The sequence below is a fragment of the Oncorhynchus tshawytscha genome, linkage group LG33 (genome assembly GCF_018296145.1).
Source record: "Oncorhynchus tshawytscha isolate Ot180627B linkage group LG33, Otsh_v2.0, whole genome shotgun sequence".
Classification (NCBI taxonomy): Eukaryota; Metazoa; Chordata; class Actinopteri; order Salmoniformes; family Salmonidae; genus Oncorhynchus; species Oncorhynchus tshawytscha.
The window spans coordinates 37615108-37625286 of record NC_056461.1 but is presented as its reverse complement, the minus strand read 5'-3'; the positions used below and the strand labels follow the sequence as shown (position 1 = coordinate 37625286).

At 40.3% G+C, this 10179-nt stretch overlaps 1 long non-coding RNA gene across 1 annotated transcript; it reads right to left on the bottom strand.

The window, feature by feature from the left end:
* Positions 1 to 380: 380 nt before the first annotated feature.
* Positions 381 to 6516, bottom strand: LOC112230622. The gene is made up of 5 exons (XR_002950362.1): positions 6141 to 6516; positions 1712 to 1807; positions 1536 to 1613; positions 969 to 1022; positions 381 to 849 (listed from the first exon to the last, which is right to left on the bottom strand). It is a non-coding gene; the product is annotated as an uncharacterized LOC112230622 (long non-coding RNA).
* Positions 6517 to 10179: the final 3663 nt, after the last annotated feature.

The following is a 10179-nucleotide window of genomic DNA, read 5'->3' as shown; positions in this document are numbered from 1 at the left end:
TTGTGTGTATGTGTTGTGTGTATGTGTTGTGTGTATGTGTTGTGTGTGCGTGTTGTGTGTATGTGTTGTGTGTATGTGTTGTGTGTATGTGTTGTGTGTCTGTGTTGTGTGTGTGTGTTGTGTGTATGTGTTGTGTGTATGTGTTGTGTGTATGTGTTGTGTGTATGTGTTGTGTGTGTGTGTTGTGTGTATGTGTTGTGTGTGTGTGTGTTGTGTGTGTGCGTGTTGCCGGCTCTGGCCTTGTGTTATTGTTCCGTTGCTTTTATCCTGTAAACAAACACATTTTGATACTAAGAACAGAGAAAAGGAGGATATTAAAGAATTGCAAACCCTGACGGTCTGCCTGTGTGTGGTTTTGGGATTCAAATAACTTGTTTTTTGAACATACACAAGGTTTATTTACAGGCTCAATTGCTTCACATTTTCAAAGTGGCATACTGACATTAATTCTGACATAAGTTCCAAAAAACTAAATGTTTTAGGAGAGTGTACATAACAAATCCACTATACCTCATACTTACACACATCCCAACTGGCACATGCACATATGTTTTCCACTCGCTTAATTACAGCTTTCTGTTAAGTGTCTGTGTTTTGTAGAGTCTCTAGTCATTCTTTGATTCTATCCTCACAAACAATGCATTTGACACTTTTTCTTATTTAGTAAACAATCACATTCATAAGACGTTTACAAAAAATGTACAGCCTTTTTTTCGTTATGAGAATACAAACTGCAGAAAACTGAATAGATTTCCAGAGGAATGATTGATGTAGCCCATGACTCTCTGCCTGGTGCTGTCTGCCCCTTCATTTCAGTTCTTCTGATGAGGATGGACTCTCTGGGGGCTCCTGGCAGATGTGGAGAATAAAATATTTTAGCAGTATCGGCAGGGAATGTGATCAGGCAATGGAAAGGTCATGTGGTCTATGGCTCGGATGAGGAAAAAGATCAAGTGCGTTGTATCCACCTTATTCTCAGTCTCCGGCTTCCCTGGCAATGATTTCTGTGTCGTGTGAAAAGCCTGGAGAAAGACTATCGTTAGCATACCAACAAAAGGAAACCAGCCCAAAGTTATCTATCTGATTAACACTAGTTCCATCACTAGTTTAAGGAATTGGCAGTCATCTCTCTCTCTCCTCCTCTCTCTGCCATAACATGCCATGTGTTGTAATGAAAGAAAGACCTGCAGCTCAGGTGGTTTAAACACACCAGCAAGGGGCACTCCCAGCTGTAAAACAATGAGATGGATCAAGATGCTTTTGAATACACATGACATTTACATTTTTTTTAACCTTTATTTAACTAGGCAAGTCAGTTAAGAATAAATTCTTATTTACAATGACTGCCTACTCTGGCCGCTGGGCCAATTGTTCGCTGCCCTATGGGACACTTTATCACGGCTGATTGTGATACAGCCCAGGATCAAACCAGGGTCTGTAGTGACGCCTCTTGCACTGAGATGCAGTGCCTTAGACTGCTGCGCCACTCCTGAGCTCAAAATGAGCAGACTGACGGACGGTATAATGTCGTCCACCTTTTTGGCTTGTTGAATCTCGTCTGTTGACTTGGACCTGTTCTTCACTGTATGTTTATGAGGAGAGGTTGGTTGAGCCTACATGGGAAACAGGAAAAGGAAATTGTTCAGACAGGATGATGTCACCAATTGACATACTTAAGTCTCCCCCCCAAAAATGTTAAAGATACACTAACTTTATTCTGTGCTGACTCCATAGTAGTCTCTGCTAGCCCCAGGTTTTCTACGGTCTGTAGTTCAACGTCAATCTCTATCCACCGATGACTGTTCTTCTGGAAAATAAATAAATAGGAAACAGGACACCAGCTCAGTCAGGGCGCAGACTGAGGCTTCTCTCTGATCAGGGGCTCTCTGCGGTCCCAAGCAGGAAATGAACATAATAAATTGTTAGTTTTGTTATGGAGCTTTCTCAATTGCAATAGACATGGTCTGAAATAGCCTACTAATTTGGAGGCTTTAATGGGCGTAAGTGTATTGCTGAGACTGTCAGACTGACCTTGTATAAACCAAAATGAGTGGTGCAAAGTCAAGGAAACTTATCCCATCACAGTGACAGCCCATAGTGTATTATTAATGTCTCGTATAGGGAGGAGTATATTGACTTTGAATAGGAACTAGAGTTACAGATAGTTGCAGTACAGACTAGATTATATAATATCCACTTCTGTGTCACACACCTCTCTAACCCCTCACGTGCATGCGTATGTGTTTGAATGACATTTCCCATCTGGCTCCCATCAGGTTGTATGATGTGTCGAAGAGGAAGCCAGAAGCAAAGGGTGCTGCTTTTTAATAGAAGACAAACAGTGAGTCATACATAATGTACCTCTCTGGCGATGGGTTTGACACTAAAAGCTAATGGGTTCTCTCTCTCTCTGTGTGTGTGTGTATTCTGATTCTAGCTTTGAGGAGAGCTCTGAAAGGCATCAAAGATGAACACATGTTATCTCATACTTTTTAAGAAAAATAACATCATACAGCCTTGCTTATCATCCCTGAAAATAATATAACAAAAGTATTGTCCAAAATACACAACGCCATAACATGCAGGAACTAAAGACAAAATGACAGTTCAGAAAGCATCACCATGGCAACAACATGTCGGCAGGAGCCTAGTGGGCTAACTGAAAGAGCCCAACTGTCTGAGAGATACCCCCTTGGGGAAAGTCTTCTGCTACACATGACTGACTGACAGTCACTCATTCAGTCACTCACCCACTCACTCGGTCAGTATATCAGTCAGTCTCTCACTCACTCACTCACTCACTCACTCACTCAATCACTCACTCAATCCCTCACTCACATAGTCACTCACTCACTCAATCACTCACTCCCTCATTCAATCACTCATCAATCACTCGGTCACTCACTCACTCCCCACTGGGCACACTGGTGGAATCAATATTGTTTCAACATAATTTGTCAATTGTGTGATGTGGGCTCAACCACTACCGTTTTCATCTAATTTCAACCAGCACTGTAAACATTGAAATTAGGGTAAAACTTCAACTTAAATACACTGACTTAACAATGTACTTATTCCACATTTTGTTGTTACAGCCTGAATTCAAATTCTTAATGAATTAAATAGATATTTTTTCTCTCACTCATCTACACACAATATCCTATAATGACAAAGTGAAAATATGTTTTTAGAAATGTTTGCAAATTTATTGAAAATGAAATGCAGAAACTTCTCATTTACATAAGTATTCACACGCCTGAGTCATTACTTTGTAGAAGCACCTTTGGCAGCGATTACAGCTGTGAGTCTTTCTGGGTAAGTCTCTAAGGGCTCTGCACACCTGGATTGTACAATATTTGCCCATTATTCTTTTTTAAATTCTTCAAGATCTGTCAAGTTGATTGTTGACCATTGCTAGACAGCCATCTTCAAGTCTTTCCATAGATTTTCAAGACGATTTAAGTCAAAGCTGTAACTCGGCCACTCAGGAACATTCAATGTTGTCTTTTTTAGGTTATTGCTGAAAGGTGAATTTGTTTCCCAGTGATGTTTGAAAGCAGACTAAACCAGGTTTCCCTTTAGGATTTTGCCCGTGCTTAGCTCTATTCTGTTTATTTGCATCCTAAAAAAACTCCCTCGTCCTTGCTGATTACAAACATACCCATAACATGATGCAGCCAGCACTATACTTGAAAATATGAAGAGTGGTACTCAATGATGTGTTGTGTTGGATTTGCAACGATTTATTTGGGCATAAAGTGAATTTCTTTGCCGCATTATTTTGCAGTATTACTTCAGTGCCTTAAAAAAAACATATATATATATTCTGTACAGGCTTTTTTCTTTTCACTCTGTCATTTAGGTTAGTGTTGAAAAGTAACTACAATGTTGTTGATCCATCCTCAGTCTTCTCCTATCACAGCCATTAAACTCTGTAACTGTTTTAAAGTCACCATTGGCCTCATAGTGAAACAACTGAGTGTTTTCATTCCTCTCTGGGCAACTGAGTTAGGAAGGACACCTGTATCTTTGTAGTGACTGGGAGTATTGATACACCATCAAAAAGCCGAATTAATAACTTCACCATGCTCGAAGGGATATTCAATGTCTGTTTGTTTTTCTTCATATCTACCAATCGGTGCCCTCCTTCGAGGCATTGAAAAACCTCCCAGGTCTTTGTGGTGGAATCTCTGCTTGAAATTCACTACTCCATTGAGAAACTTACCGATAATTGTATTGTAAGGGGGAACAGAGATGAGGCAGTTATTCAAAAATCATGTTAACCACTATTATCGAACATGGAATGAGTCCATGCAACTTATTATACCATTTATTTATACAACTTATTACACATTTTTAATCCTGAACTTATTTAGATTTGCCATAACAAAGTGGTTGAATCATTATTGACTCAAGACATTTCAGCTTTTATTTTACAATTTTCTACAAACAAATTTCAACTTTGACATTATGGGGTACTGTGTGTTGGCCAGTGACACAGAATCTCAATGTAATCTATTTTAAATTCAGACCGTAACACAACAAAATGTGGAAAAAGTGAAGTGGTGTGAATACATTCTGAAGGCACTGTACTGTACATGTTGAAATTGCGTTGAAAATTCCACATAACAATGTTAAAAATATTTCATTCTATATTCCTATATTGGGTGGTTCAAATTATGTAGAGTTGTATATTGATTAGACATATTTTATTTGACCTTGTTTCAATGTTGATAGTAAAATGGTATGTTTGAATCAACGTCATTGTATTAAGAGGTATATTGAAATAAGATGTGAAGCCACAGTCCAACCATTCCTATATGTGAAAGTAAAATAGGACTGAGGTTGGGTTTATGTAGGCTACAATGACATCTGATTTGCCAAACAAAGGACACCATCATTACAACGTGAAGCTAGGTATACTATTTGCATTTATTAAAAAAGAGGACCATGTCTCGCCAGTAACTTGTACAGAAATGGTTGACAAACGCTTTACTGTATTGTCAGTGCTATATGTCAGCACTACTGCCTGTGTCTAAGAAGGAGGTGTAGACTCTCTGTCTGTCTCTGTGTGTGTGTGTGTGTGTGTCTGTGGGGTTGATGGTGAGCACAGTGATGTGGGCTGGTGTGGATAAAATGCCAGGGCTGCATTCTTGTCACAGTCCACCTCTGATGCATAAGGTTAGTTATAGGGTTAGTTAAAGGATGGAAGGTAAGGGGACAATAAGCCCCAACTGAGTGGCGTCCACCTAAAATGGTTTTAACACTCATGTGCAGCATATTCTGCACTATAGTGGTTTGTATGACTCCCAGTGGAAGCTGTGAAATTCACAGTCCACCCGTTGAGTCTATCAAAAAAACTGAACAAACCATTTCCAGTGAGATGTCACATTCCTGGACCTAGAATGGCAATGGTTATTTCCCAAATTACACCCTATTCCCTATGTAGTGCACTTCCCTATGTAGTGCACTACAGGGCAGATAGGGCTCTGGTAATAGGGAATAGGGTGTCATTAGGCACAAAGCCAATGTCTAACCTAGAGGGGGTTCATGACCTTATGACAGTTTAGTGCCTTAGACTATGACACATCCCCTGACAACAGTCATAGTGTCTTACACTATGACGCATCACCTTACAACAGTCATAGTGTCTTAGACTATGACACATCCCCTGACAACAGTCATAATGTCTTAGGCTATGAGGCATCACCTGACAAATCCAATCAAATCAATGTTGTATTTGTCACATGCGCCGAACATCAACATGTGTAGACCTTACCGTGAAATACTTACAAGCCCTTAACCGACAATGCAGTTCAAGAAATAGAGTTAATTAAATATGTCTTAAATAAACTAAAGTAAAAAAAATCTAATCAATCAAAAAGTAACGCTATTAATTTACATAACAATAACAAGGCTCTGTACAGGAGGTACTGGTACCGAGTCAATATGTGGGGGTACAGGTTAGTTGAGGTAATTTTACACTGTGACAACAGTCATAGTGTAAAACAACTCCACTATCAAGTGTTGTGGGCTGCTGTAAGCTGTTAAAAATACAATGACAAATGTAGAGATACTGTCAATAGCTGACCTCCTTAAGCTTTACAATACTTCAACAAAGCCATGCAAAGGAAGCTTACCTTGCTGTTCTGTATGAAGTCCAGCCCCGGGAAATGTAAGAGTTAGAGTGGGATGTGCAGAATAGAACAAAGACAGTGGTTTCTTTGAGAATCTGTAGCCTACTTGTACTCTCTTCTACAATGAGACGCAGAACTGCTAAGAGACACGCCTGAGGATGGTTAAGTGGGGTGGCTAAGAGTTCTTCTCTTTCTCTCCTCCCCTCTGTCTCACTTGTTCCTCTTTCTCCCCTCTACGTAGAACCTGTTAGAGTGATTTCTCCAAGTTATCAGTCCTCACCTCTTTATTTCTCAGTAAATGACACGTCCAGTACTGTATGAAGAGCAGCACAGATCCAAATATTCTTCTCTGTGAGCATCCGGTGTGCCGTGTGGACCAATCACGTCAAGGTATGTGTTTGAGTGTGTTTGTATGAGAGAGAGAGAGAGACAGAGAGAGAGAGAGAAATAAATAATTGTTATTGTTTATTTCACTTTTGTTTATTATCTGCATCACTTGCTGTGGCAATGTTAACATATGCTTTCCATGCCAATAACGCCATTGAATTGAATTGAATTGAGAGAGAGAGAGAAAGAGAGAGAGAGTGTAATGTTTACTGTTCATTTTTATTGTTTATTTCACATTTGTTTATTATCTACTTCACTTGCTTTGGCAGTGTTAACATATGTTTCCCATACCAATAAAGCCCTTGAATTGAATTGAGAGAGAGCGGCAGAGGCACAGAGATAGGGGCGTATTCAATTGGGTGAACAGCAGTTCCAGCTCAAGCTCAAAAGGCTAGAAACTACGTCATTAATCCTCCATTATCTCCACCCACCCCCCACACCCCCACACTCACCACTGAGGTCTTTCCCCTCCCTTTCTGTTCTCTCTCTTCTCCTTATCACGAAAGCATTATGGTCATCCTCCTTTTTTATTTGAAGGCGTATGGAGTGAATACTAACAACCCAACAAAGGAGACTGAAGATAAAAGGCTACCAAATACGGAGGCAATCATCATCCATTTAATACTCCACAGTATCTCTTCACGCAGAGAGAGAGTAATTCATTCCAGAGAATTACACTGTCTGAGATTACATTGTTGTGGCAAACATTGTATTCCAATGACAATATAATTGTATTTACACTTTACACTGTAGGTTATCAATACATGCATTTATTTTCCCCCACAAAATAAACAGCAGCACAAAACACATGTAACTGTTCATATTTTGCATTTAAGTATATTAATATACATCCGGTAAATATCATGGGGCAGTAGAAGGCACTGCACTGTAAATCAGCTGAATAAATTCATAACTAGCCTGAGTACCAGCCTGTTTAGCTAACATTCCACTAGCCTGAGTACCAGCCTGTTTAGCGAACATTCCACTAGCCTGAGTACCAGCCTGTTTAGCTAACATTCCACCAGCCTGGATACCAGCCTGTTTAGCTAACATTCCACTAGCCTGAGTACCAGCCTGTTTAGCTAACATTCCACCAGCCTGGATACCAGCCTGTTTAGCTAACATTCCACTAGCCTGAGTACCAGCCTGTTTAGCTAACATTCCACCAGCCTGGATACCAGCCTGTTTAGCTAACATTCCACTAGCCTGAGTACCAGCCTGTTTAGCTAACATTCCACCAGCCTGGATACCAGCCTGTTTAGCTAACATTCCACTAGCCTGAGTACCAGCCTGTTTAGCTAACATTCCACTAGCCTGGGTACCAGCCTATTTAGCTAACATTCCACTAGCCTGAGTACCAGCCTGTTTAGCTAACATTCCACTAGCCTGGGTACCAGCCTGTTTAGCGAACATTCCATTCTTTGTAGTCTGTGTCATTGCTAAACAGACTGGTACACAGGCTAATTCAAAACCTGTTTATCGACAGCATGTCTCCTCCCCCTCCCTCATACCACAGTCTCCCTGCCAGGGTCAGGGTTAGGGTCTGAAATCTGTCTGTCTCCAGCTCCAGCTCTGTCTCAGTGAGCCTAAATCAATCCTGACCCTGTAGTTCTGCCAGTATCCTTCTTCCTGCTCTCCTCCGATGTTCCTCCTCCTGGTCCTCCTCATGTGCGCATCCTCCAAGGGGAGCTGTAGGAACTGAGCAGCTCAGCTGAGCTTCTCCTTCTTCAGAAGCCCTCTCTGGTTGTCCACAGGGCAGCACAGGGCTCTGGATAGAAGCTCCATCAGAAATACAGACAACAGACAATTCTTGTTAACGTTTAATTTAAAGATTTTTTTATTAATATCTGTTATGGCAAGGCGTTCCCCGAGGGGAACCCCCCCCCATTCAGCTGAAAAGGTGGCGCGGGGAATTCAAAAATATTCTTTAGAAATATTTAACTTTCACACATTAACAAGTCCAATACAGCAAATGAAAGATAAACATCTTGTTAATCTACGCATCATGTCCGATTTTTAACATGTTTTACAGCAAAAACACAACATATATTTATGTTAGACCACCACCAAATCAAAAGAAAAACACAGCCATTTTTCCAGCCAAAGATAGAGTCACAAAAGCCGAATTAGAGATAAAATGAATCACTAACCTTTTGATAATCTTCATCAGATGACACTCATATGACATGTTACACAAGACATTTATGTTTTGTTCGATAATATGCATATTTATATCCACAAATCTAGGTTTACTTTGACGCCATGTTCAGAAATGCCTCCAAAATATCCGGAGGAATTATAGAAAGCTACGCCAGATAACAGAAATACTCATCATAAACGTTGACTAAAGATACATGTTCTACATATAATTAAAGATACACTGGTTCTTAATGCAACCGCTGTGTCAGATTTTCTTTAAACGTTACGAAGAAAGCCTACCATGCAATAATCTGAGACAGCGCTCAGACGTAAATATATTTCTCCATGTTGGAGTCAACAGAAATACGAAATTACATCGTAAATATTCCCTTACCTTTGATGATCTTTCATCAGAATGCAGTGCAAGGAGTCCTAGTTCCACAATAAATCGTTGTTTTGTTCCATAATGTCCAATACTAGTGTCCAATTAGCTGCATTTGCTAGCACTTTCAGCTCACGTGCCCAAAAGCTGATGCTGGTCAAGGAGAACTCGGACGAAAACTTCAAAAATATATATTCCAGGTCGAATAAACTGGTCAAACTAAGTAGAGAATCAATCTTCAGGATGTTATTTTCATATATATCCAATAACCTTCCAACCGGATCATATGTTTTCATCTGCAGCCAAATGGAACGATGGTGACATCAACAGACAAATGCGCCACAGGGAAATTGCATTCTGCCAAGACAGTGACTATTTCCCCTCCCATTTGGTCAAAGTTCACACCAGAGGCTCCATTCCACGTTCTACTGAATGAGGACATCTAGTGGAAGGCGTAGGAAGTGCTACCAGATCCATTTCTTATTTGGAAGGGAAGGGGCGATGACGTCAAATTTGACCCACATTCAGAATTTCACTTCCTGTTTGGAAGATTGCCTGCCCTATGAGTTCTGTTATACTCACAGACATAATTCAAACAGTTTTAGAAACTTCAGAGTGTTTTCTATCCAATAGTAATAATAATATGCATATATTAGCAATCTAGGACAGAGTAGGATGCAGTTCACTATGGGCACGCAATTCATCCAAAGTGAAAATACTGCCCCCTATCTCCAACAAGTTTGAACCTTTCTTTAGACAGATGTAATAGTATCTCAACAAGACTAACCTGGTTGAATAAAGGGACAACAATAAAATAAAATAATGTTAGGGTCATGCCATAAACTAATTGCTAAATACCAGCTGATCATAGCACTAATGTCCAGTAGGTTCCCAAACCACTACCTTACCATCCATGTTATAGGTTTTTCTAACAGCAGGGTTTCTCAGCCTGGCGTTGGTGGGGACTCTACCAACACTACAGAGGGAGCTAGTGTCCACCTCTACAACAGCTGATCTTCTCATCTAAACACACAGTCATACCAAGCAGACCAAGCAGACAGACATACAGTCAGACCAAGCAGACAGAATAGACAGACAGTCAGACCAAGCAGACAGACAGTCAGACAGAATAGA